Here is a 25,435-nt window from a genome sequence, read left to right on the forward strand (position 1 = left end):
GGTGATCAAACAGGGATTGAAAAGTAACTATAAAGCCATGGGTTTAAAGAAAAAATTTTGACACATTCATGGGGTGCGGTGCCATATTTCAGTCCATTCACGCAGCATGCACCGAGCAAGCCAGGGCAGTTAAGGTTCCAGCTCCATCAGGGCTCTGTGTTTGGAGCTGCCCGGCTCCTCTCTCGCAGCCTCTCGTAAAATAAAGGCCAGGCGGTTTCGGCCGCAATCGCCCATTGTCCGTTGTAAGCCACAGTCGTGCCCTGTGCTGTAGGGTGCAGTAGTTCAAGTCTGGTAAGACAGGGCGCTAAGAAGCCTAGAAAATCCCTGCGGGTGCTCCAGAGCTGTCTGCAAGGACCTGCAGCTCCACGCAGGGCTGGGGTGAAGGTTCGGGTCACTGGTCCCTGCGGGCGCAGCTCACTTCTGCAGGTAGCTTGCAAAAGGATCAAACAAACCAACCAAGCAGACTCCCGCGGTCGCCGCGCTGCCGTGTGGCGAGACGCTCGAGACAGCAGCGCCCCGACCGACGACCCACGAGCCGCGGGCAGCTCCCGTCCCCCCGCCCCTCCCCCACCCTCCCCCCGCCCCTCCCCCGTCCTCTCTTCTTCCTCCTCCTCCTCGCGATCGCCCTTGGCCTGGAGCGCCTGTGGCGAGCGGCGGCGTCGGCGCTGCTGGGCTCGGACTCCTCCCGCTCCCGCGGCCCCGTGACCCCGTGACCCCGTGACCCCGTGACCCCGCAGGCTTCAGCTCCCGCGAGGTCTCCCCTCGCCCCGCGCGTGAGCGCCCCGCGCGTCTCTCTCCGCGTCTTCCCTCCCTGCCGTGCCCGCCCCGCAGCGCTGGCCTCGTCCCATCCTCGGCCGGGAGCGGCAGGCTCCTCTTCGCCGCAGGATCCAGACCCGGCCTGGATCGCGTAGACGCGGCCGCGCGGAAGCCGTCAGTCAGGGCACGAGCTTCAGGGGCAGAAGCAGACTTTCAGTAAACACCCTGAGAAGCCCCACCACAGTACTGAGGGCACGGCGAGCCTGGCGCCACATCTCACAGATTCCATTGCACTAATATGTGACCAAGAGGTTCGTCGTTAAATGATCTGGAGCAAATGCTTAGAAAACGGTAAATATCAATTTATTTACTGACAGATTTTTTTTTTTTTTTGTCTTTTTCCTTTTTATCGGTACCGGGGATCGAACTCACGACTGCCTGTTTGCAAGGAAGGCGCTTATGCCGCTGAACTAAATCCCCAGCCGCACGGATTCATTTTTTGCACCGCTAGGAATTGAGGCGAGGCCTCGGGCAGGCTGGGCAAGCGCTGCACTCCTGAGCTCCTCTCTCAGCCCCACTGTCCGTTTATTTTTTAAGCAAAATGACTTTCTTTGGCTCCAACAAAACATGAAAACATCGAAAGTTGTATTTCAAATTGTGGATTTTTTTCCTAATTCTCGGAACTTATTTCAAAACATCATTTGTGTCAGAACTGGGAATTGAACCCCGGAGTCTTATGCATACTAGGCATACAGTCCACCACTGAGCTAGACCCACAGCCTTTGGGAAAATTTTTTCATGTCGTTTTTAAAGTGTATTTTTATTAGAGCCTATTAATTTTGCAAAATACTGGCTATCAAGTTTGATTGAGATATATATGCACCTGTATACATATTTTCATCTTCTCCTCCACCACTACTCTGCCTTAAACCACCTCCCCTACCTTACTCCTTTTCTGTTGTCTAATAATAATCGTTCTTTTACTTTTATGTCTTTTTATTTTTATTTTTTTACTTTTATGCCTTTTTAAAAAATTCCACGTATGAGGGAGGACATACTGCTTGATTTTCTGAGTCTGGCTTAGTTCACTTAACACAGTGATCTTCAGTTTCGTCTGTTTTCCTGTGAATGACATGATTTAATTCTTCAGAGCTTGCCGGGCAACGCTGCACTGTACACACACAGCACATTTCCCTGATCCACTCACCTGGCGTGGACTTTTAGTCTGGTTTCGTCTTGCCATTGTGATTGGTGCTGCAGTACGCATGAGCATACAGATATCCCTGAAGTGTGGACTTTAAGTCTTTTGGTTACATCCACGAAGTGGTACACAGGGTCATATGGTGGTCCTGTTTTTAGTTTTTTGAGGACCCTCCGTACTAGTTTCCATAGTGGATGTACTAATCTGCATTCCCATCAGCAGGGTGGAAGAGTTCCTTCTCCTCTCCCTGCATTGCACCAACATTTATTATTTTCTCTGTATTCTTGATAATAGCCATTTTTTTCTACTGATGGGAAAGAATAACATTGTAGTTTTGTTTTGGGTTTGGTTTTTGAAACATAATCTTACTCAGTAGTCCAGGCTGGCCTTGAACCATGTAGCTCAGGCTGGCTTTGAACTCATAGTCACCCTCCTGCCTCAGCCTCCTGTGTGCTGGGATGACAGGCGTGTATCATCATTCCTGACCACAGTGTAAGTTTTTTTTCTTTTTTTTTTTTTTTGTACAGGGGATTGAACTCAAGATTTCGGGTTTGCCAAGCAGGCACTTATGCTGCTGAGCTAAATCCCCAGCCACATTGTAGTTTTGATTTGTATTTCTTGAATGGTTACAAATGTTGAGCTTTTTTTCATGTACTTATTGGTCATTTGTATTTCTTTTGAAGAGTGTGTGTTCTATTCATTTGTTCCATTTATTGATTGGGCTATTTGGTGTCTTGTGTGTGTGTGTATAAAGATTTTTGAGTTCTTTATATATTCCAGACACTAACCCTCTGTCAGAAGAGCAGCTGGCTAGATTTCTTCCCTTTCTATAGGCTGTCTTTTTACCTGTTGGTTGTTTCCCTTGCAATGCAGGAAACTATTTAATTTGACATAGTCCCATGTGTTGATTCTGAATATTATTTCCTATGCTATTGAAGCCCTACATAGGAAGACTTTGCCTGTGCCTATGGCTTCCAGCATTTCCCCTGTTTTCATCTAGCAGTTTCAGGTTTTATATCTAGGGTTTTGACCCATTTTGAATTGTTTGGTACAGGGTGAGAGACAGATCTAGGTTCAGTGTTCTACAGATGGATGTCCAGTTTCGCAGCACCATTTGTTAGACAAGAGGGTTATACCTTTGAGTATAGGAATTGAGGCGAGGCCTTGGGCAGGCTGGGCAAGCGCTGCACTCCTGAGCTCCTCTCTCAGCCCCACTGTCCATTTATTTTTAAGCAAAATGACTTTCTTTCAGATCTTTCCTCCCATGTATGTTTTCAGCTCCTTCGTTGTGATGGTTGTAGGTGTGTGGGTTTGCTCCTGTGTCCTCTATTCTATTTCACTGGTCTGTGTCTATTTTTGCATCAGTATTGTGGTGTTTTGTTACTATGGCTTTGAAATTGGGTATTGTGGTATCTCTGGCCTTGCTCTTTATGCACAGAATGGTTTTGGCTCTTCTTGATCTTTACTCCATGTGAATTTTAGGGTCCCCGCCCCTCCCCCCTGTAGCTCTGTGAGGAATGTCACTGGAATTTTGATGGAGATTGCATTGATTACTTTTAATTACTCTAGATTACTTTTGATAATATGGCCATTTCTGCAACCCACTGATGTGGGAGATGTTTCCCATCCTTTAGTATCTTCTTCAGTTTCTTTCATTAGAGGTCCATAGCTTTCTTGTCCTGCACTCACTTGCTTAGTTTGACTCCTAGGTTAATGTTTTTAAGCTAGTGTGAATGTAATTTTTTTAATTCTCAGCTAATTCATTAATGTATAGAAAAGTTATCAATTTTTTTAACCTTTGATTTGTATCCTGCTGCTTTGCTGAATTTGTCTGTCAGCTCTGAAGGTCTTTCGGTCTGTCGGTAGAGCCTGAGTGCCTTCCAAGCCAAGGACATGATCTGCCAGTGAGGCTAATCTGATGCTTCCCTTCTCCTTTCCCTTTCTTCCTGGACCCTTTCATTTCTGTCTCTTGTCGTGTGCTGCGGAGGCATGAGAGCGGACATCTTTGTTTTGTTCCTTACAGATTTATTTAAAATTTCAGTAGTGCAATAGGTGAGAAGATGCGGATTTTTAGAGTGGAACAGGTTTGGAGCATTGGGTAGGAACCTTGGTTACAGGCCACAGAAATAATTCAACTTAATTTAAGGAAAAGATGAGATTTGATTAAGGACTCTTCAACCCCAGGTAGGCTTTTTTTTTTTTAAACTAGAGATTGAATTTGGGGCCTTACTTATGCTACCACAGGGCTACCTCCTAACCTCTTCTTCTTTCTTTTCACTTTTTTCCCCCAGAGGCACTGAACTGCATCCCCAACCTTTTTATTTTTTATTTTGAGACAAAGTCTTGCTAAGTTGCTAAGTTGCCCAGGTTGGGCTCAAACTTGCAATCCTCCTGCCTCAGCTTCCCAGAGTGCTGGGATTACAGGTGTGTGCCAGGTATTTCTTTGTCTTCCTCTTCCTCCTCTTCTTCTGCTTCTTCTTTTTCCTCTCCTTCTTCTTATAACTTTATTCTGAGACAGATTCTCAATAAATTGCACGGGTTGAACTCAAAGGTATAACCCTCTTGCCTCAGCCTCACGAATAGCTGAGATTACAGGTGTGCACCACCACTCCTGGCTAGAAGGCTTAATATTGCTTTCTCCTCCCAGGGCAGAGTAACTTTCTCTACCCACTGGAGGTCATTTCTGCTTCACCAACACAAGAGACTGCTTCCTGAATGTGGCTCTAATTTGAAATGTCCCAGGGAAGCTGACAAACTGGCCAGGCATGGGTCACAGATGCACTAAGGCCTGCTCTGCAGGTCAGGTGGTGGGTGCTGGACAGGCGCCCACCTGTGGGCCCAGCCTCAAGAGGACTCCTCTCAGGCCCTGGGTGGGGAGAGGCAGGCGTCTCCAGAGGGGCCGTGGGCACCACCAGGCAGGCTGACCCTTTCCCCAGCTGGCCACAGTCATGCTGACACAGTGTCCACCTGCTTGGAGTCTTCCTGCCTGGCTGCCTCCTGTCCTCCCTCCCAGTGCTCCCCCCCATAGTTTCCAGCGACACCCCGCAGATGTAGGGACTGAAGGAAACCCCGCTGTGGCCGCTGTCCAGGGCTTCTAAAGTTTGCAGCTGGCACAAATGGTGCAGGCCGATGGCACCTTCTTACCAACCTTCTTGTCAGAGTCACCCGAGGTGAACCGGGAAGGTGCGCCCGCCCTCGGAGTCACAGCACCTTGTCCCTCCCCTTTCCCACCGCGCCGCCGAGCCGGCCCTCTGCCAGCCTTTCTCCCTGCTCTGATACCGGGTGGTGCCGCTCCCTGCGGAGTCGTCGCTGTGTCCCTCTGCAAGGCCGGCCGTCACTCAGGCGGCGTCGCCCCGAGCGACGCCCTCACCGCGCCAGGGGCGCAGGGGGCGCTGGAATGGGGAACCCGACCTGTCCGGGCGCCCGCGGGTCGGTGGCGGGGCGGGGCTTACATTTTGGAGTTTTCTAGTAGAAACTAGAAAATGCTGCGATGCCTGCAGAAAAACAGGAACAGACTGATGTGAGGCAGGAGGCAGCGAGGCCCGGCTGGCTGGGAAACGAGCGGGACCTGCGGATCACGCGGCCCCAGGTCAGCACCCCGCATCCAGGACACCAGGCCCTTGCTTGCGGCTTCCTGCAGGCCCAGGAGATGTGGACGGCACAGAGGGAGCCCTCATAGCTGCAGAGACTCCTCAGGGTCGTTCACGCTGCATCTTCCATGCAGAGAGCGCCTTTCTTTTTGCTTTTGTTTGGCCCAAGTTTGCTCTGCAGAGCCAGTTTTTTCCTCTCCCCAACCCCGCTTTCTTTTTGAGACAGGGCCTTGCTATGCAGTTCAGACTTTTTACCCCAGGCTGGTGTCAAACTTGCAAGGATCCTCCTGTCTCAGCCTCCCGAGTACTGGGACCAGGGACGACAGGCATGCGCCACCACGCCCAGCTCCTTCACTTTTCAAACAAACTTCGGCACCGCTTTTTGGCTTGTCTTGTCCACTTTCTTGTTTGAGGCGAGAAGGGCTGGGAATACCTTTCACTGGTGATCCATTTCTTTTTTTCTGAGCCATTTGGTAAGGACCCCCGACAACAGTGTGCTTAGCGCAGGCGAGGCCGTGGTTGGATCCTCGATGGCCTCTTGCCCAGGAGCAAGCCCAGGCTTCCTGAGAGCTTTCTTACACTGTCCTCCATCTGAGCGTCGTAAGCTGAGCTGCAAGCTTTTCTTCTGCAGCTCTCTTGTTATGACACAGGAGATTCTTAGCTCTCATTCTTCCACCTTCCAGCTGGGTGAGTTTTACCAGTCAGCGCTCACCGAGAGCCCCGAGCTCACTGTGATGGCTTTTCCTTTCCAGAGCTGCTCTCCTTCTCGGGGTTAGTAACTGTGCTGTTGTTGCCAGGATGTGGGTTGTTTGGATCCGATTGTGGTCTGAGGAGAGGGCTCTACCCTGGCCCGGTTACTGTTACTGTCTGTTTGGTTTTCTTTTCCAGTTATTCCGAACTGCTCAGTTCTCCAGCTGTGCTGGGGTCTACTTCATCTCTGAGACTTCACTCCACCCACGATACCCTTTGCCTGGACCCTGCAGCCTGGCTTTCCGGCCATCTTTCTGTGTTTCCCCATTTGAAGTAGCACATCTTCCAGCACATCTGAAGAATGGGTGAATGGGAAATGAGTTTTCTGAGGCAATGTTTGTCTGAAAACTATCTTTATTCTAGCTTCATGATTGGGTTATGGTAATTGATAATTTTATTTGTAATATTCTTGGGGTGCATAGAGAATTCTAGGTTATAAACCATTTTTTTCTTTATAGAATTTATTTTTCTCAGTTCTGGGGATTAAACTCAGGGCTTTCATACTTAGCTACATCAACAGCCCTTTATTTTTAATTTCTGTTTTTGACAAACTCTCACTAAGTCACTAAATTGCCTGGGCTGGGCTTGAACTTGTGATCCTCCTGCCTCAGCCTCCCAGTGTCCTGGAATTAAAGGCCTGGGCCACCATGTCCAGCAGCCTTGGTCTTTTTGTCTCACAGCTTCCATGTCTGCTATTCAGAAATCTTTCCCCAAATGAATATAAATATTATATATTGCAGACATAGACCATTTTTTAAAAATCCAGGTACCATTGTAACTCCATGATTTCTGGGGATGTGGCCTGTGTTTTGTCCTGTCTGGAAGCTTTTGGAATCTTTCATGAGTCCTGAAGTTGTCTTCAAAATAGCTGCCCATACCATCAGACATAGTAAAATCAAACAAAACAGAATAGAACCAATAAAAACAAAACAATGAACACAGTAAAGGACTTCAAAACAAGATAATAGTAAATCCAAAATGGCTACCATAATATACTTTGCAATCTTTGAAATAGTTGCCCATGCCATCGGATATAATGAAATCCAACAAAACAAAACAATAAAAGGCAACCTAACAAAACAATGAAAATGATACGGACCTCAGAACAAGACAATAGGAAGTTAACAACAGCCTTCTAATAGATGCTGCATTGTATTGTTATCCTCTGAAAAGCTGATCGCACCACCCGCTTCAGGCCTGCAAAGTCAGTAAAACTCTAAACTCTACGAGCATTAAGTTGTATTTTACCTCATTAGCTATCATCACAGCCTGTGTTTCTTTGGATCAGCTTACAGTGGGGTGAGAGGGCAGGGGAGGGGAGAGGAGAGGGAGAAAAGGGGGTAGGGGAAGGGGTGTTGGTCTTCGTGCCTCCCAGCCCACACTCTGAAAGGGGCTGGTGTCTGCTTCTCCCCTCAGCAGCCTGCACATGGCACCAATGACAAGGAGGGCTTAGCTTTTTGTTGGGCTTTTGTCCTCCTGCCCCAGCTGCCTGTGCATGGTGCCGACTTGCCAATTGCCGCTCTTATTAACGCACATCAACTGTGCACAGTGGCAGCTTCCGCATGATGTCACATGGTCACCAGGATGAGACCCAGCCTCTTCACCTGTGCTCTTTGTACCCTTCCCACCCTCCATCCTCATGGGCCTACATTCCAGCCAACCTTGCTAGCTCCCACATCCAGGGGCATGGTGGTACTTGTCTGTCTGTATCTGGCTTATTTCATTGAACACGGTGCCTTCGAATTGCATCCACTTTGCGCAAATGACACGACATCATTCTTCAGGGCTGGACAGTACTCTGTGACACAGCAACACTCTGCTTTTTTTATCCCTTTGTCTGCTGCCAGTTCCTAGGCCACGTGGTTGCTATGAACCGTGGTGCCGTGCACTTGGGGGGTGCATCACAGCCTGGCATGGTGGAGACAGATGGGGCTCGCCCCACACCACCTGTGCACCCACCACCGACTCCAGGGCCTCCCTGCCTTTGTGCTGGGTCACTTCTGCTGTTTGCCTTCACCTTTGCTTTGGGTAAAGGGATGGAAACAGGCGGGGCTGCCACTGCCGACAGCGCTCCTGCGTGTGGGAGCCCGGTCAGTCGGAAAGTGCCCAGTCAAGCTCTTCTCCTTTCTAAGGTCTCACCTTTTCCCACCTCTTAAAATGAACAATGCAGATTCCATGGCATTGCCAGATCGACCCTGGACACCAGGTCGGTGTGAATCTAGGACAGCCACGTCTTAAACTCTGAGCGGGACCCACTGGTGCACATCTATCATTCTTGACTCTGGGAGGCTGAGGCAGGCAGGGGGAGCCTGGATGGAGCAAGTTAATGACATAAGGAGACCATCTCAAAATAAGAAATGAAAAGGGGCTGAGGATGTAGCTCAGGGCAGAGGCCCTGGGTTCAGTCCCCAGTACTGCTAAAAAAAAAACCCCTCGATGTTATAGTCCTGGTGTTTGAGGCAGTTGTTAAAGCACCTTCTACCAGTTATGTTTAAACACTGTATCCCAAAGGGCCCAGAGTTTAAGGGGATTGGTGTCTAGCTCTGCCCAAAAAAGATTAAGGGTGACTTCACACTGGGTCCCCAGTTTCCCATCTTCTCTGGCAGTTTAGCACACCTGCTCTCCTCTAACACAGGAAAGCAAGGCCTTGCCCTGGCTTGAAGCATCTTCCAGAGCCAAGATAATGTCTGAAAGTAGAGTTCATAGCACAGCAAAGTAGAGAGTACAGAGCATGCTTCGCTGCCGCCCTCACCACGCACGCATGGCCTTCCCCAAACGGACCGCTTCTCTCCAGAAGGGGGACTGAATGTGAGGTGCTCACACTGAGCCACATCCCAGCCGCCCCTCTACCCTCCTTTCAGAGGCCCGGTCTTGCTAAGTGTTGAATTGCTCAGGCCCAGCACAAACTTGTGGTCCTCCTGCCTCTGCCTCCGAGAGTGTTGGGATTATACGTGTGTCACACCTCTGGCTCCCCCGTGGAATAAGTCTTGAAGGAAAATCTCTGACTGATACCTGTTCTGTGACTACAAGGAGATCAAAGAATTGCATGGTGCTGCAGGTCATGGGCCTGAGGACAGGCAGGCTGGGGTTCCCTGCGAAGGTGGCCCAGCTTTGCAGTGACTCCATCATCTCAGGGTCCCCTTTGGGAACTCTGTCCTTCTGTATTGTGTCAGTTTTCCTTCCCTTTCACTGCTTCCAGCCGTCATCATACCCAGATCTCTCAGCCCTCACATGTGAACAGGGCCCCTCAGGGCTCAAAGTCAAAAATGAGGGCCAAGGGCCTCCAGTGCAAGCTCCATCCGGTACAATAATATTCAGTTTACTATTAACACTAAACTTGCTGCGCATGCCGTGTAAGACTTAAAACGTGCAGGACTGTAGCCCATTCTCCCCCTCCTACTAAAAAAACAGTTTTCAATATTATTGTAAGGTTTCATATTTAGCCATCAGTAAATGCATATTTATCCTGTTATTCATAGTGGTAATGCTAACAGACCCCCAATGTTTTAACACTGAGAGACTTAACAGGCACGAGATTTTTTTCAGTTATAAAATCAGTTGACATATACACATCTGCTTCATAAAATATGTTAGGACACTGTGTTAAAATGTCCAAGCATAAAAATTTGATGTTCAGAATGTAATTTTTGTGTGTTTGGTACTGGGAATTGAAGCAGGGTCTTCGCAGAGAGCTACATCCCTAACCCTTTCTACTTTTATTTTTTCTTTTGAGCAGGGTCTCCCTAAATTCCTGAATGTCAGAGGCTGGCTCAAACCTGTGATCCTCCTGCCTCAGCTTCCTAGGGCGCTGGCTGGGATGAATACTTTTCTGGACAGCAAGTGACATGAAAGCTAGGTGTAAAGGAAACAATCTAACATTTCTGTCAGAGGACTGTGCTTTTGTTTTTTAAAAATGAAGGATGGTGTCAAATTACTATGTTGCTCAGATTCTAATAGATACAGTGAATGCTACCAGTTTTATTTTAAAACACCCCATGCTGACGGTCTGGTCTGCGGGGTGCCATCCAAGTGCAACTGTCACTTTCAAAATAGGCAAAGGGATACCCAGGTTTCCGCATTTTTAGGGGGCAAGGAAGGGAAAGATTGAGGAGCCCTACTTCACACCATTCTTTTACTGATGTGCCAAGTCAAGAATTTTTCTGTTTGCAGGCCCTTCACAGCCTTGAATGATGGAAACGGTAGACAGGGTGATGCTTACAACCTTGGGGGATTCCCAGTCTGAAGCTCTCTGGACCCCACCACACCCGCCTGGCTTCTCAGCGCAGAACTTGGAGGTACTGATGGGGTCACAGCTCAGCGGCTTAGATTGGAGAAACCAAAAATAAACGTGCCTGAGATCTCACGGCCGAACTATTTCAAGAATAAGCAGTTTACACTGTGGTGGCCATGGCTTGACTTACTGGCCCTCGGCTACGTATCATTACCAGCTGTGCACCACGGATTCCCCTCTCCTGAACCTCAAGGGGTTGAAGTGATCTAGCCGACCTCGAGGCATGGCTGGTCAGAGCAGTGCCTCCATGCCACTTGGGGTTCTGGCAGCGTTTCCCCGAGAGCTGAGCTCTCTGTGTAAGGATAGTAGGACAGTGACGGGAAGTTGCCACAGGCCCACTCAGGTGAGAAGACCTGGTTTGCACTGAGCCCACCAAAAACTAATCTCAGCTCACTGCAGTTAGGTACTGTGTAGTTAGTTGTTCCTGATGATTGTTTGGGAAGTAACTGGAGGACCCTCCCCCATATAAAAATACAGGGATGCTTAAGTTTCTTAAATAAAATGAGATAGTGTTTGTATACAACCTATGCACAGCTTCCTGTATATTTCAAATCGTCTGTAGACTACTTATGATATCTGCTACTGTGCAATGTAAGAGAGTTGCTATACTATAGTTTAGGGAATAATAGCAATAACAAGTCTGTGTACATCCAGTACATTATTAGCACTATTTTTTAAATTTGTGGTACTAGGGATGGAACCCAGAACCCTTGTGCTGAGCTACATCCCCAGCCCTCTTTTAATTTTTTATTTTGAGACAGGAAATTGCCAATTTGCTTCATTGCAGTCTGGGCTCAAACTGGTGATCCTCTTGCCTCAGTCTCTCAAAGTGCTGAGATTACAGGTACATGCCACTGTGTCTGGCTATAATTTTTAAAAAGTATTTTCTGTACATAATCATTGAGTTCACAGCTACATATGCCCTGGATACGGAGGACTAAGTGCTTCTTGCTGCGATGTATGAAGTTGTGCTTAATCAGTCTATGAAAACTATAAGCAGCAATGCCTCACGCCAAGGTCAAGAAGAATATATCTATTTCACTGTGAGATTTAAAAATATGTAGCACCTTTTAAAATATGACCCTCTCACAATAGTTTTTTTTAACTGTAAAATTTTTGCTGGGTGTGGTGGCAGCACATGCCTGGAATCCCAGCCCTCAGGAGGCTGAGGCAAGAAGATTGCTGCAAGTTTGAGGCCAGCCTGGGCGACAAAATGAGCTCAAGGCCAGCCTGAACTGCACAGGGAGACCCTGTCTCAAAAAGACCATAAACAAATAAATGGAAAAAAATAAAAATAAAAAATATTATGAAGTCTGTCTTACTTCAGCACTTTATTTGGAGATAACCATAGCTTCTCATGCAATTGTAAGAGCAATTTCAGAGCTTGGGGGAATTGCTCAGTGGTAGACTTCTTAACCCACAATGTGTGGTTGCACTGTATTTGGTCCCTAGCACTGAAAAACAATAAAACAACTCCCGTACCCCCTTTCCTGGGTTTCCCACAATGGTACCCGTCGTCCTGTAGACAATAGTACAGTGTCACAACGGCATCTGGCCACGACACAGAGTACTCCGCAGGCTCAGATGCCAGGTGCTTTCACACTGCGTCACTTCCCTCGCCCTACACTCGCTCCTTCTCGGTAACCGTCACTCTCTGTGTCCATATTTTACCATTCCAAATTGCTATAGATATGGATCCGTGCACACGGGCCCCCTCAGTGGTTTTTCCACTCGGTGTAACGCTGGCGATTATCCAGGTTGGTGGGTACACCAGCAGTCTGTTCCCTGCAGCATACCTCGTCTTTTCCAGCCACCCCTTAGCTGAAGGTTGTAATTTCTAGCTTGGGGCTGCTATGAATAAAACTGCCCTAACAGTCACACACAGGTTTTTGTGAGACTGACTGGAGTCTTCATTTCTTTGGAATGATGAGGAAGAATGCGGTTGCTGGGCCCTATGATCATTGTCTATTTAATTATTTTTAGAGAGATAAAGAGATTTATTAGGCAAAATTCCAAAAGCACATGCTTGGTGATACAAAGTGCAGGCCCATTTTATAGATGAAAAGATTTGGTCTATCATAGGTGAAAAAGGCCCGGTTACAGGTAAAAGGGAATGGCCCAGGCTTATTGTGTCTTCAGACATCTCAGAAATTTTTAGCTGGATTTGTGTCCTGAATCTGCAGTTTTCATTACTAGTGCAAATTTAAAATTATGACTTTTCTTGTCTTTTTTCCACCTATCTCATCTTTTCTATCCTGCCTCAGGATACTTTATTTTTATTAGTATGCATTTTTAAAAATTTTTTTTATCTTTTTCATTTTTATCAGCACCAGGCATCGAACTCACGACCACACACTTGCAAGGAAGATGCTAATGCCGCTGAGCTAAATCCCCAGCCCCTGCATTTTTGATACATAAGGAACAGATTCATCTTGGGAAGTTGGTACATATGCATATTGTATCTCAGTCCTTTTCTGCATGTTTATATTTTAACAAATTGCCAATCTGTTTCAGAGGGGCTGTTCCATTTTATATTCTATTTTTTGGGGGGAGGACTGAGAATCAAACTGGGGACCTTGTGCTTGCCAGGCAGGCTCTGTGCCACTGAGCTAAATCCCCAGCCCCATTTTATATTCTCACTGGCAGTGTTCTCTGCATCGTGACTAGCATATGGTATTGTCACTACTGTCTAGCATATGCTATCTAGCATTAGGTATTATCACTATTGTTTCATTTTATCCATCTGATCAATATGATATCTCATTGTGGTATAATATTTTTAATTCTTATGAATTTTCTTTTCCATAGGCCTTTTACCTATAATATTTTTTCTAGGGACACTGATTAAAACATTAGGAAAATGTACACAATGCACATGGTGTACTACTTTAAAAATATAAAAGCGTGCAAATGAATCATGAATTCTGCTCTTGTTACTTTCTGGGTGAGGCCCCCAGAGGCCGCCACTCCACTGGCAGAACCACAGGGAACTTTCCGCTGATAGTAAAGGCTCTGATCTCAGGCCAGTCATTTCTTCCTACACCAAGGTCATGGCCAGCAGTGCTGAAGGTTGTCTGGAGCACACATGGCTTCCGGGAATGCCGGGCCGCCCTTGCTGTTTCAGCAGTTCAGGTAGGGCCCACGGGGAAGTGGGTAAGTCACTTGCTTTCCATACCCCCACCATTAGCAGAGCCCTTTCCATTCTGCTGCTGTTTCTAATCTGCTGAGGGCTGGGAAACTGTGTAATGGGGCCCGTTGACATTTGATATTCAATAAGAATCAATAAGCACTTTGGTGAGCTACTCAAAAGGCCTTCTTACCTCCTGAGTTCAGAGGTGTCTTCCCAGGGCTGGAGTTGCTAGAAGGGTGACCCTAGCCCTGTGTGTATCAAAGCCAGGACTCTGATAAATGAGACAACGAAAGGTGCATTTAGCCATCTATCCAGTTAGGGTACCAGTGGTGTCATTAAATGTTAGGAGTGTGGATAAATTTAGTTTGTTATTGCTTCACTGCTAAATGAAGGAGTTAAGACTGGCTTAATTCTCCAGCCTAGTGCTACATGTTTGTTTTTGGTACTGGGGGTTGAAACCAGGGCTTTCAAGTGCTCTATATCCCCATCCCCCGGACCGGCTTGTTCATTTTAATATAGAATTGTAATCATACAAATTTTGACATTTGAAAGAAGATCCTTGGGCAAATCACCCATCTCCAGTGACTCACCCTCAGTTTCACCAGGACTGAATCCAAACTTCAAGTCAGGTTTTGCATAGCATTTCCAGTAGCAGGATTTTTCATGTGACGTGATATGAAATCAGCTTTCATTTATTTATTTTTTGAATGCACTGCTGGTAATCAGTCAGGGGTTTATGCATGGTAGTCAAGTGCTCTACCACTTGTTACACCTCTAGCCATAAAATATTTTGATAAATCTATCCACAAACTGGTAAGTATTGTAAAACTGTACTCATCAATGAATTAATCCATTCACAAAGCAGAAGCAGCCTGAACCAGCTGCTTCTTAAGGTTTCATGCTGGTCTCATCTCTTAGTACCTCACAGGGAGGAGTTTTGGTGGGGAACAGAGCAGCATCTACTGTCTATCACCAGAATAATGGGAGGACACACGTGCACTCAGCCAAATATCCTTTTTGCCTTTCTTTGTTTTTGGTGGCCTATAGTAGTTGGTTTGGGTTGAGAATCACTGGTGTAAATATTACCTGCCTCACCAACGACCATAGACATCTCCCACAATGAGCTGGAGTTTGTTCCTGCCTATGACTTTGATTTTGTTGTTGCTCTTATTTTGTGTTTTGTTTTTTTTGAGACAGGGTCTCAATATGTAGCCCAGGCTGGCCTTGAATTTGAGCCACTCCTCCTGTCTTAGCCTACTGAGTGCTGGGATTACAGGCATGTACCACAATTTTGGTTGTTTTCACCCACAAATATTTACTAACAGTAGCCCTCATCTGGGATCAGCGATGATAACGTGAATTATGTAGCCATCTGAGTAAAAAGTCCCGTATAGTGTGGGCCAGGATTATGGATCAGAAACCAAGGGGCCGATCATTCTCTCACCGACTCTGCAAGGGCCAGTTCTTCCCGTTGAAACAAGGCAGCACGGAGGACACAGAACTCCCACTGCCCTTCCTTAACCTGGAGAAAGTGCTGTCCGCACAGAGGTGTAGGCATGGAGTGTTTGGGCAGCAGGTATTTCTGGGCACACAACGCACACCCCATTCTGAGGTTCATGTTATATCAGAGTCAGCAGTATGGTAAGGCCTCACAAACTTAGTTACTAGGAAATAATTTTGGCCTGTGTGTCATGTATGTTTAAATGTGTGTACGTGTGCGTACATATGCATTTCCTGTTTATATGCTTTGTTTGATTTTATATATAAACTTCTAGGTAGTCACCAAAATTTTATCTTTCTTGATCTTACTTTATTCCTGTCCCTTATGGCTTGTCTCTTGTCCTGTAAACAGAAATTTCCGAAATGTTTTGCACCTTCCAATATTTACCTATTCTCAAGGCTCTGGAAATTTGAGCTAGGTTTTGGGTTTGGAGGCAGGAACCAGAACTTATGGATTCAGGTAAGAGAGATCACCTTTTTCTTCAAAGTCTAAATACTTGATCTGTAAAATGAGATTAATAATATATTATCCATGGGAGTGGAAGAAAAGAAGTGAGCTTTTTGTAAATTTCAGAATAAAATGCAAAGATTTTATTCTAAAAGAAGGATACTTGTTATGGCTGTGTCTGGATGTGCCCCCCACCCCACCTAAAGTCCCGTGTGATCACAGGGCTTTTTTCAGAGGTGGCCAGATCTAGAGAGTGTGATGCTGGTGTTGATTTATGCTGCAGGGCTAGGACCAAGAGTGCTAGGATTAAAGGTGTAAGCACTGCCGGCCCTGAGGAGCCTGGATGAGATACAGGGGACAGAAGGGCTGTGGGCTCCTTTTGTTTGCTCTGCGACCTTCTGCTCTGCGCCATGAACTGTTTCCCCTTTGCAGGGCTCCTCTGCCATGCCACTGCCTTGGAGCCAGCCTGCTGTGAGCTGAAACCTCCACACACTGAACTAAATAATCCTTTTCTCCCTTAACTTTGATCACTGGGAATTTGTTTCAGCAACAAGAAAATTACCACAATACTGAATTTTCAATTTTGTTTTTATTTACTTTGTTTTTGTGATGCTGAGGACCAAACCAGGGCCTTGCACATACTAGGCATGCGGTCAGCTGCCACTGGACCCCCAGGCCTTGCCAGGGTTTTTCTTTTTAAGTCGGCAGACATTCTCAGCATGGACATGCGCCCTGAAAGCACTAATTCACTGGATCCCAACAGTGGTCATCGGTTATCACCATTTCCTCATTTTATAGAAACCCGGAGACTCAAGTAACTGGTCCCTGGCGACTTCAGTAATTAGGAACAGAATTGGCAGTTAAAACCAGGCAACTTGATGCTAGAGTACAATTGCAATTACATAGCCACTGGCTATGAAATTGCTGCTTATTCACTTTTTTTCCCGTTCTGGGGACTGAGGCCAGGGAGCATTGGGCCACATCCCCAGACCTTTTCTTTGGTTTTATTTTGAAACAAGGTCTTGCCAAGTTTCCCAGGCTGGCCTTGCACGTGTGATCCTTCTGCCCCAGCCTCCAGAGTGGCTGGGATTACAGTCTTGCATCATCACATCTGGCTGCTCACTCACTTCTGAGCATGTTCCTTCCTTGCTTAAAAGGTTATGGTGGCTCTTACAGCCTAAAAGAAACCAATACAGGGCCCTAGTGGTAGTGATACAGACGCTCCAGCTGCCTCCTTCCCTGTGTGGTCCCTTCCTGTCCTGTCCTGCTGCACAGCCACACGTCTGTCCCTCTTTCTGCAAACCCCACCTGCTCTCACCCCTTCCAATCTACCCTTCTCCCAAGGTCCTCCCAGAGGGCCCTGTTCTGCATGCGTCTCCTCAGCTGCAGCTGGCTGACGTCTCCCAGGGAGCGCTCTGTCTCCTGCCCCCCACCTGTTCTGACTCTGCTGATAGTTATTTCTGTATACACCATATTCTCTCCCTACTCAAGGAGGGGCCCCTTGGAGGCTGAAATCTGATTTTCTTTTCCACAGAATTTAAAATTGTATTAAAAACTTAAATTATTGTTCTTTTGATAATCAAATGTCTGCATACTTGCCACAAAAACCCCAAACATTACAGAATATATGTTTTGGAAGTGAAATCTACCATTGTCACCTCTTCTGCCTAGCCCTAACACAGTTGTAGTTAATAACTTGGAATATACCTTACTGGACCTTTTCCATATGTAAATAATTATGTGTAAAGACATGTGAGTAAATAAAATGCTATTTACACAAGTAGGAATGCATTATATATACAGCTTTATATAGCCCCTTCCTTTTTTCTGTCTCTCTTCTTTCTTGCGGTATTGGGGATTGAACACTGAGTTACATCCCGTCACCCTGCCCCCTTATAAAATCTGATACAGGCTCACTAAATCTCTAAATTGCCCTCACACTTGTGGTCCTTCTGACTCAGCCTCCCGTAGTGCTACACCTGGCTTGTAGCTTTATTTCTAAACTTAACACATTTAGTATTTTTCACATAGATCTGTCCTTCGACACTGGGGCTTCTTCATGCATTGTGAGCACGTGCTAAACCCGTGATATGTGCCCCCATCCTGACTTTGTTCTTGGGTCTCACTATGCAGTTCAGGCTGTTCTTCAACTCATTTTGTAGCTCAGGCTGGTCTTGAACTCACAACAATCCTTCTGCTTCAGCCTCCTGAGTGCTTGGATTACAGGTGTGCACCACCACACCTGGCTGCTTGTTCTTTTTGAATAGCAGCATATTGTAAGACTGTGCAGATGTAACAGTACTTATCTCCAACCTGATCAAGAGAGTGATTTCCCATTTTCATCGTTATGAACAATGCTGCAGTGAATAGTTTCTCTGTGCCTGTCTCTCTCTATGGTCATATGACTTTCTGTAGGACCTACCCTTCAACATGGAATTGCTACTTGAAATAGAAAGGAAAGTCTAAGTAATGACAAATATAGAAAATGTGGAAACAGAAAGTGTGTTTTTGTCTTTCTATACCCTTCCAAGGTCTGCCATTACACCCACTAGTGTGACCGGGCGTGGAGAGGGCAGCTCTGGCATCAGACCGCCCAGGTCTGTATCTGGGTTTCATCTTCAAGGCTTAATTACCTCATCACCATAAGTGGGGAAAGTAATACTACAGCACCTGGTTCTCAATATAGCTGGAAGGCTTACGTGAGATAATATATGTAGAGCAATCAGTACTTAGTGAGTACTTGGAAAAATAAGCACATGTAAGGCATTTACAAGGAAAAATGTTAATAGGTTCAGATAATTATTCAGTAAATAAGGCCCAACAGAACAATTGTAGTTTGCACAATTTTTCTAGAAGTGGGAACCACTCAAACTTTGCTATTAAAGCCAATAGCAACTACATATATAAAGTGACCCGCTAGTGTTGGGGGTACGATGTGTGACTGAGAGCAGTTTATCTCTTTGCAAAATTAACCAGTTTGAACCAGGATCACACCAATGACCTTGACCTGGTCAGTTCGGTGCTTTCCCCAGTGTACCTAACCAGTCCCAGCTGCAGCCTGAAACCTTATATAGTGAGAATCCCAGAGGACAGAGAACAGTGGGTGCCGATGCACAATGGAGGTGATCAGGTTATCTAGTTAACCAGCCATTAACTCAGAAAATGGATATAAAGCACAAAAATTAGTGACTGAGGTAGAGTAGAGGGCTTTTAGATTGGATTGTGAAGCCCTGGGCCAGTGGTCCCCACCTTCCTGTACCGAGACTCCTCCTTGGGTTCTGACATCAGCTCTGCCACTAACTAATGGAACATCCTGAACCTCACCTGTATCCCTTTCTGCTACCCCATTTCCCACAGACAGTCGGGCTGTTTATTGTACCTGAAAAAAAATTAAGACATAAAACCAAACGATTGGAAATATAGTGCTTTAAAATGTGTTGATCAAGAGATGGTGGAAGTGAAAGAAGTTTGACATGAAATGTCCTGCATTATATGATTCCTCTTACACGAAGTTCACTGTCTAGATGGAAGCTCGCTTTGGGCTTGCAGTGGCAGGAAGAAGAGAGGCATGGGGTCACTTCTAGAATGGTGACAGTGGCCCAACACAGTGAACATATTAAATGCCACCACACACACACTTTTTAACATGGTTACAACTGTGACGTTTGTGGTATGTGTATTTTACCACAAGAGGGAAAAAAGTGAGAAGCGAGAGAACAGTTCAACGGATGCCAGTTCAGAGGCACAGAGGGGTGCAGCGGGTTGTCTGAGGATGCACAGGGAGATCCAGTGAGTGCAGCAGCTGTCATCTAATTGGGACCAGCTCCTGGAGAGAGACGGGTGGGGCTCTCAGTGTAGGGTAGGCGGCTGGCTCCGGTCTCAGCTCAAGTACTTGCCTTCTCCCACTGGAGTTAAACGTATCCCAAAATGTATTCCTTAGGCTCACTTCCAACTTTAGCGCCTCCTTGAGAAACCCATCTTACTCTCTGAAGCCCCGGCACCACTGCCTTGGTGCCATTTCCTGACCCGCCAGCCATCTGTGGGTCCACAGAGACCCCAGGCCTTTTACTTCTCATCCCCTCCCGCATCCAACACAGTAGTGCGGGGTACATGTTTGTGGCCCTGTAATTGAGTCTCAGGAGGCCCCCCCAGGGAGCAGAGTTTATGCGTTTTCATGGGAACCATACCATGAAATCTGAGGCTTTCACCTCACAGCTCACACTGGAGACTAAGGTTGAGAGTTGGATTTTCTGGGACCGATTATTCAGCCCAGGCGACCCACAAGGACGGATGGTTTCCAGTAGGAAGGAACAGTGTTCCCTTGTGCAATGCATCCAATAATCTAATTTTGAAGTGAAAGGATTTACACAGCATCTTTGCGTGGGAGAATAGCCTATAGACTGCAAATGCTGACTCCCCAGCCCGTGAGACCACTCAGCGCTAGTGGCTGGGACGGGAGGGAGCAGAGCTATCAAGTGGCAGGCGAGAGCTTCAAATCGTGGCGCCTGGTTCTGGTTCCAGAGCTCGCCACGTGGCTGCGGCCACCGACCGCTGCGCTGTGTGGCCCAGAGCTGCCAGAAACCTTCGGGAACACACACACAATTGTGCATGTTGTTGTGCTTACACTGGTGATTTCGCGTGTGTGTGTCCCTCATTCAGTGCGAGATGTTTCAAGGCAAAGTCTTTCTTCACACCTGAAGGAGCGGCGCGGCTGGTTTTCCCTCGGCCATCCAAGTGGCAGAGGGGACGCGCGGTTTCTGGGTGTGGGCTGCGCACCCCCCCCATCACCTGGCCGAAACCCGCTCCCTCTCCCAGGCAGTGTCACCCTGGGCGCCGCGACTTTCCAGTCCGCTCTTCCTCCAAGGTTCTGAACGAGAACCCTGACGTCCCTTCCGCGAATCGGGTCCCGGGCGCCCAGGTGAGCCCCACTCCGGGGTGTCGGAGCTGGCCTCGTCCCCACTGGGGACCCACTAGCTGCAGGCCAAGCCGGCGCCGGCCGGGGTGCGCGTCCCGCGGGGGCTCCAGCTCCGGGGAGAGTCGCTGTCAGTCTGGGCGCCGCCTGCTGCGTCCCGCGTGGGCGCCGGCGTCAGAACCCGACAGACCTGCCTGCCGCCGCCGGGGACCGGGCTCGTTACTTAACTTCCCGAGTCTCGGTTTCCTCATCGGTCCAGGCCGATCCCCACAGGTGCCGGCGGATCTGCGCCCGGCCCAAGTCCCGGGACCGCGTCAGCTCGGTTCGCGCTTGCCCGGCTCCCACTTTCTGCCCGCCGCGAGGCAGGACGCGCGTGTCCGCGCCGCACCCCGGAGCGTCCCCGGAGCGCCGGCGAGGGCGCCACGGCGCATCCAGGACAACCCGGAAGGATCCGCCGCCTTCCGACCCCGACCCGCGCCGCTCGGCGGCCCCGCTCCCCGGGCGCCCCGGTCGGACACCTGCGGCCGGCGCCACCTGCGCGGCCTGGCGACCTCGGGCACGCCGACAGCCCCCGCCGCCCGCCGCCGCGCCCCGGCACCCTCTCCGCCCCCGGAGGAGCATTGTACTCACATCCGGGGCTGGGTTTTGCCTTAATACGAAACGTAATTAACCCGGAAAAAAGAGCCCGAGGACAGGAGCGAGGGAGGGGGCAAGGTGCGGGGGGCGGCACGGCCCGAGGACGCCAGGCGGCCTAGAGGTCCCCACGCGCGACGCAGCCCGTCCGATGTGACGAGCCCCGCCCGCCGAGCGCCGGCCCTACACGCGGGGTGAGTCCGGGCGCTCAGGGGCGCGGGGCGCGGGGCGCGGGCGCCCGCCGGGGGCCGTGGGCGACGGTCCCGGGCCTCGCGCCGCCAGCCCCGAGCGAGCGAGCGCGGCAGCCCCTCCTCCCTGCAGCCCGCAGCGCCGGGTGGCCGAGGTCGCCGCCGCCAGGGGTCGGGCTGCGGGGGTGGGGCCGGCGCGGGAGGCGGGGGCCGGCGCTCCGGAGCTGCGTTTTCTCACGTTTGCAGCGGCCAAACTTCTGCGCGGTGCTGGCGCCGGGACACTGTCCCCGCAACGACTGCCGGCCTGCGGGGAGGGGAGGCGCGGCGGAGCACGTCCCAGGCAAGTCCCCCGCGCGCGGACCGGCCGCGGAGACGCCGCGCTACCTGGCAGGCCTGGTCTGGCCCTGCCCGGGAGACCCTCCGTGGCCGGCCCATCCCCGGGCTTCGGCGGGTCAGGGCGGGGAGGTGGCCGGCTGGTAACTCCCGAAGGTAGACTGAGCGCCTGGTTGGATAGGGACGCCCCTCGAGGGGGAGAGGTCTTCCCTCGCCGGCCCTTTCTGCTCCAGTCCTGGAGACTTTCTCATCAGAATTAAAAAGCAGTAAAGAAGAGAGCGAAGCGAGCAAGAGGCTGGGCGCCGAGCGGAGGACGAGTGCGCGGCCTGTCCGGAGCAGGCGCAGCCGCGGAGCGCGGGCGCATCCCTGCCCGGGCCGGCCCAGCCCCCAGCCGCTCGCCGGGGAGGCTTCCTTCCTTCTTGGGGCGCGGAGGTTCAAGATGTGCCTTCCGCTTCGAACTCCTTCTGCCCCATTTCTTTGGAACTGCAAATAGGCTTTTCGGAGGAACATAAACACCAGAGAAGGAGCGAGAAGTGGGCGTGGGGCGTTGTGCCAAGATGCCAGCTGCGGCTCCGGGGGCTTCTCGCACTGCTGCGTGTCGTGGCACTTGGGGCCAGAGCTCCAGAATCGGCCTGATGTTGTTCTTAACATAACTGACCTCCTTCTTCGTTGTTTTTTCTTTGTTTGGTGGCAAAGCTTTCAGCAACAGCAAAACCAAAGATTTTGAGAAAATGGTTTTTTTTTTTTTTCTTTCCCATTTCAGTTGCATCCAGTTGACAGCTTTTGGTTCATAAGGAAGGATTTGTAATGCAGGGACGAAAAGAATGCAGCCCCAGCTGGAGGGCGCTGACCATTGGGTGGAGGGTGCAGTATCCAGGACTCAAAGTGGAGTCCCCACCCTGTTTTGAGGAGCTGAGGAGGTTTTCACGAGCATCCTCTTTGTAGGTGTTAACCTTTTCCACTGCGTGCCACTTGAAAGTAGATGGCTTTAGCATGGCACAGATGCAGCTTGTAAGTTCAGAGTGCAGCCAGCCCAGTGTAGGACATCTACTAGGTGCCAAGTAAATGTTTGTTGGATGACTGGTTGGCACTTGTAGAGATGGAAGAGAAAAAGCATTGTGGGAGTAGTTCATGCAATACAGATTGTGTGCACCAAACTATATGAGTTTTCTCTGGCTTTTAGACCGTTAATATATGACACTATGTATCTAGTTCTACTTGTAAGTCCCTCTCCTACCCCCAAAATTGTGGCATTCTTTGTTTTAGCTGGCAGATTAGAGGCATCTTGTTTATTCTGGAGATGGGTAGTTATTTGGGCATTGATTTGGAAAGTGCCTGCCTTTTGGTGAAGGGTTTTTGCAAATCCTTTTTTTATTCCTTGTCGCTGGCATCTTCTCTCTTCTGTGTAGGGAAGTAGGCTTGCAGATTGCATTGAGTAATCATGATGAGCTGAAGCGTATTCAGCTTGGATTTTATCAAGGTAAATTAAATCCTGAAGACATGCAGCTTTTGGTTGGTGGCTGCCCATGGAGAAATGATTCAAAAGTGGGAAGGGGGCCTGGGGTGTAGCTTAGTGGTAGAATAGTAGAGGGCTTGCCTAGCTTAGCGAACACAGCAGGGATCCCCAGGATGCCAAAAAGTTTTTTTAAAAAAATGAGAAGGGCCGAGCATCAGTCCTGTCAGTCAAGCACCAGGCTTGACTCTTGGCTTGCCAGGTGTTTGCTGAAAGTGCTCGGACACTAGGAAGACCAGGACAGCAGGAGCTTGAGCTCATGCAACTGCCACTTTCTTGGTGATTTCTGTCCTTTCCCTGGGGCAGGTGCACAGATAAATGCTGGATGGTGCAGATTAGATCGTGCTGTGGGCCACCGGGAAGCAAGCAAGCATCCCTTCTGATTCACTGAAGCTCTGGGGGCTCTCCTTATTACCTCAGCCTGGAAAAGAGGACGTTGTGTTGCTTAGCCTCCTCCCGCTGCCCACTGTGAGTGGTTTGGGTGGCCTTACTTTCAGTTTCTCCCCTGTCTCGGTGAGCTGATTAGGACTCTAGCTTGCTTAGGCTTTGGAAGGGAAGGAAGCAGAGCAAACATTCTAGTGTAGCAGCCTGTGGGGAGAGAAGAACTTCAGCCCTGCCGAGGGTGAGCTTACTGAGCCAGGGGCTTGGACAGGCTGGGGAGAGGGGATCGCCCTTTCCTCCGGGGCTATCACTGCAAGATCCCGTTGACCTCTGTTCCCAGTGTGAGGCCCTCCAACCTTTCAGGCCTTGTAGTTGGCGTCTCTGTGCAGTTTACCTTCATATCCATCTCTCCTGTGATCCTACCTGGTTGAAGTGGCTTGCTGCTGATTGAAGGCTGAATTGGTTCTTTTACTGTGGAGGCCTCAGCCCTATTGAAGCTCTTCCTGTGCCCAGAGTGGGCAAAAAAACTCTCATCATTGAGCTTGTGATGTGTTTTTTGGCCCACAGAGGCTGGCTGAGATAAAGAGGATAGGAAGTCAGGTCCTTTCATCCCTGGGTGCTCCGGAGTCACTGCAGAGGCAGGACCCAGGACTCACCGTCCCAGAGGCTGGGACTGCAGTGTGGCCGGGACCCCGAGAGTCCAGTGTGGGTTATGTTAACTTTCAGCTGGCCCGGCTAAGACACAGTTTGTGGATCACTTGAGTTTTCTTTTAAATCTCTGTTAGAGATGGAAAATGTGATGGTTCTTGGAGCAGAGGTAAGAGTGAGAGAGATGGTACCTTTACTTGTGAGAGGGCCCTGTTGGTGCAAACTTTCCATTGAGGTTTGCTGGTGGACATTTGTGGAATAGAGATGGCCTCTGTAGCTGTCTGTCCTGGGCTAAGGATAGTAGTAATGTGAAGTGATTTGTTCTCTTTCTTTCAGATTTTTTGTTTGTTTGTATCCTTTGGTTAGTTTGTCTTTTGGTGCTGAGGCTTGATCTCAGGGCCTTGCTAATAAACCTGCACTTTAGGGCTGAACACACACATTTTGACAGTAGCATTTGGGTTTTTTTGTCTTTTTTTTGTTGTTGTTTTGTTTTTATCGGTACCGGGGATCGAACTCATGGCTGCCTATTTGCAAGGCAGGCGCTTATGCCACTGAGCTAAATCCCCAGCCCCATGACAGTAGCATTTGTTTAGTGCTTTTTCTGTACTAGTCCTCCTGTCTTAACTTTTCACACATTATTTCATTTAATCCTTGTTGCAACCTTTGAAGTAGGTAAAATGATTATCTCTATCCCTCAAAGTAGGAAACAGGCCTAGAACAGTTAAGTAGCTGGTCCACATTTGAATCCACATCTGTCTGATTCTAAAAGTCGCTTTTTACTCCCCTTTCCAAGTGGATGAGAAACCGAGGTCAGCACACCCTTCTTAGAGTCATCATCTTGCAGAAGTTAAAAAACACTCATGCTGATCGTTGTCACCTGCGTATCCTTCTCGCCACACCCAGGCTCTCTTCCTTCCCTAAATAGAGACTTGCCTTCAGGCAGACACACCTAGCCACTTCCCCCTGCACTGTGTGAAAGGCCTAAGTGGAGGAAATAACGATGTTCTCTCTTGTTCCTCTCCCTGCTGTGGCAGTGCCCGCTGGCTGACTCGGTGTGGCCAGCACTCTGGCCTCCCATGCCACTGCTGCAGGAAGCCCCACAGCGAAGCTGCATTCTCGTGTTTTCTAAGTGGGGATTTTCAGGATTCTGAATGTGCAGTC

The 25,435-nt window shown here is 48.8% G+C and overlaps 1 protein-coding gene and 1 long non-coding RNA gene across 4 annotated transcripts in view; both read left to right on the plus strand.

Annotated features, from left to right (window-relative positions):
- Window positions 1-645: 645 nt before the first annotated feature.
- Window positions 646-7,519, plus strand: LOC134473942 (uncharacterized). Its single transcript, XR_010044447.1, has 2 exons — window positions 646-1,107; window positions 6,436-7,519. It is a non-coding gene; the product is annotated as an uncharacterized LOC134473942 (long non-coding RNA).
- Window positions 7,520-13,604: 6,085 nt separating this feature from the next.
- The window catches only part of Plekha2 (pleckstrin homology domain containing A2), a 65,136-nt gene continuing 53,305 nt past the window's right edge, over window positions 13,605-25,435 (plus strand). The window contains exon 1 of one of the 3 annotated variants that reach the window (XM_063240288.1): window positions 13,605-13,720. The gene's annotated coding sequence lies outside the window, so the exon portion shown is untranslated. Of the gene's footprint in view, window positions 13,721-21,250; window positions 21,406-21,601; window positions 21,740-25,435 lie in introns of those variants that run through there. The other 2 variants (XM_063240287.1, XM_003462868.5) reach the window with 2 other exon arrangements.

This window comes from Cavia porcellus, unplaced genomic scaffold (assembly GCF_034190915.1).
Source record: "Cavia porcellus strain 051 isolate PalLab524CR breed Dunkin Hartley unplaced genomic scaffold, mCavPor4.1 scaffold_29, whole genome shotgun sequence".
Lineage (NCBI taxonomy): Eukaryota > Metazoa > Chordata > Mammalia > Rodentia > Caviidae > Cavia > Cavia porcellus.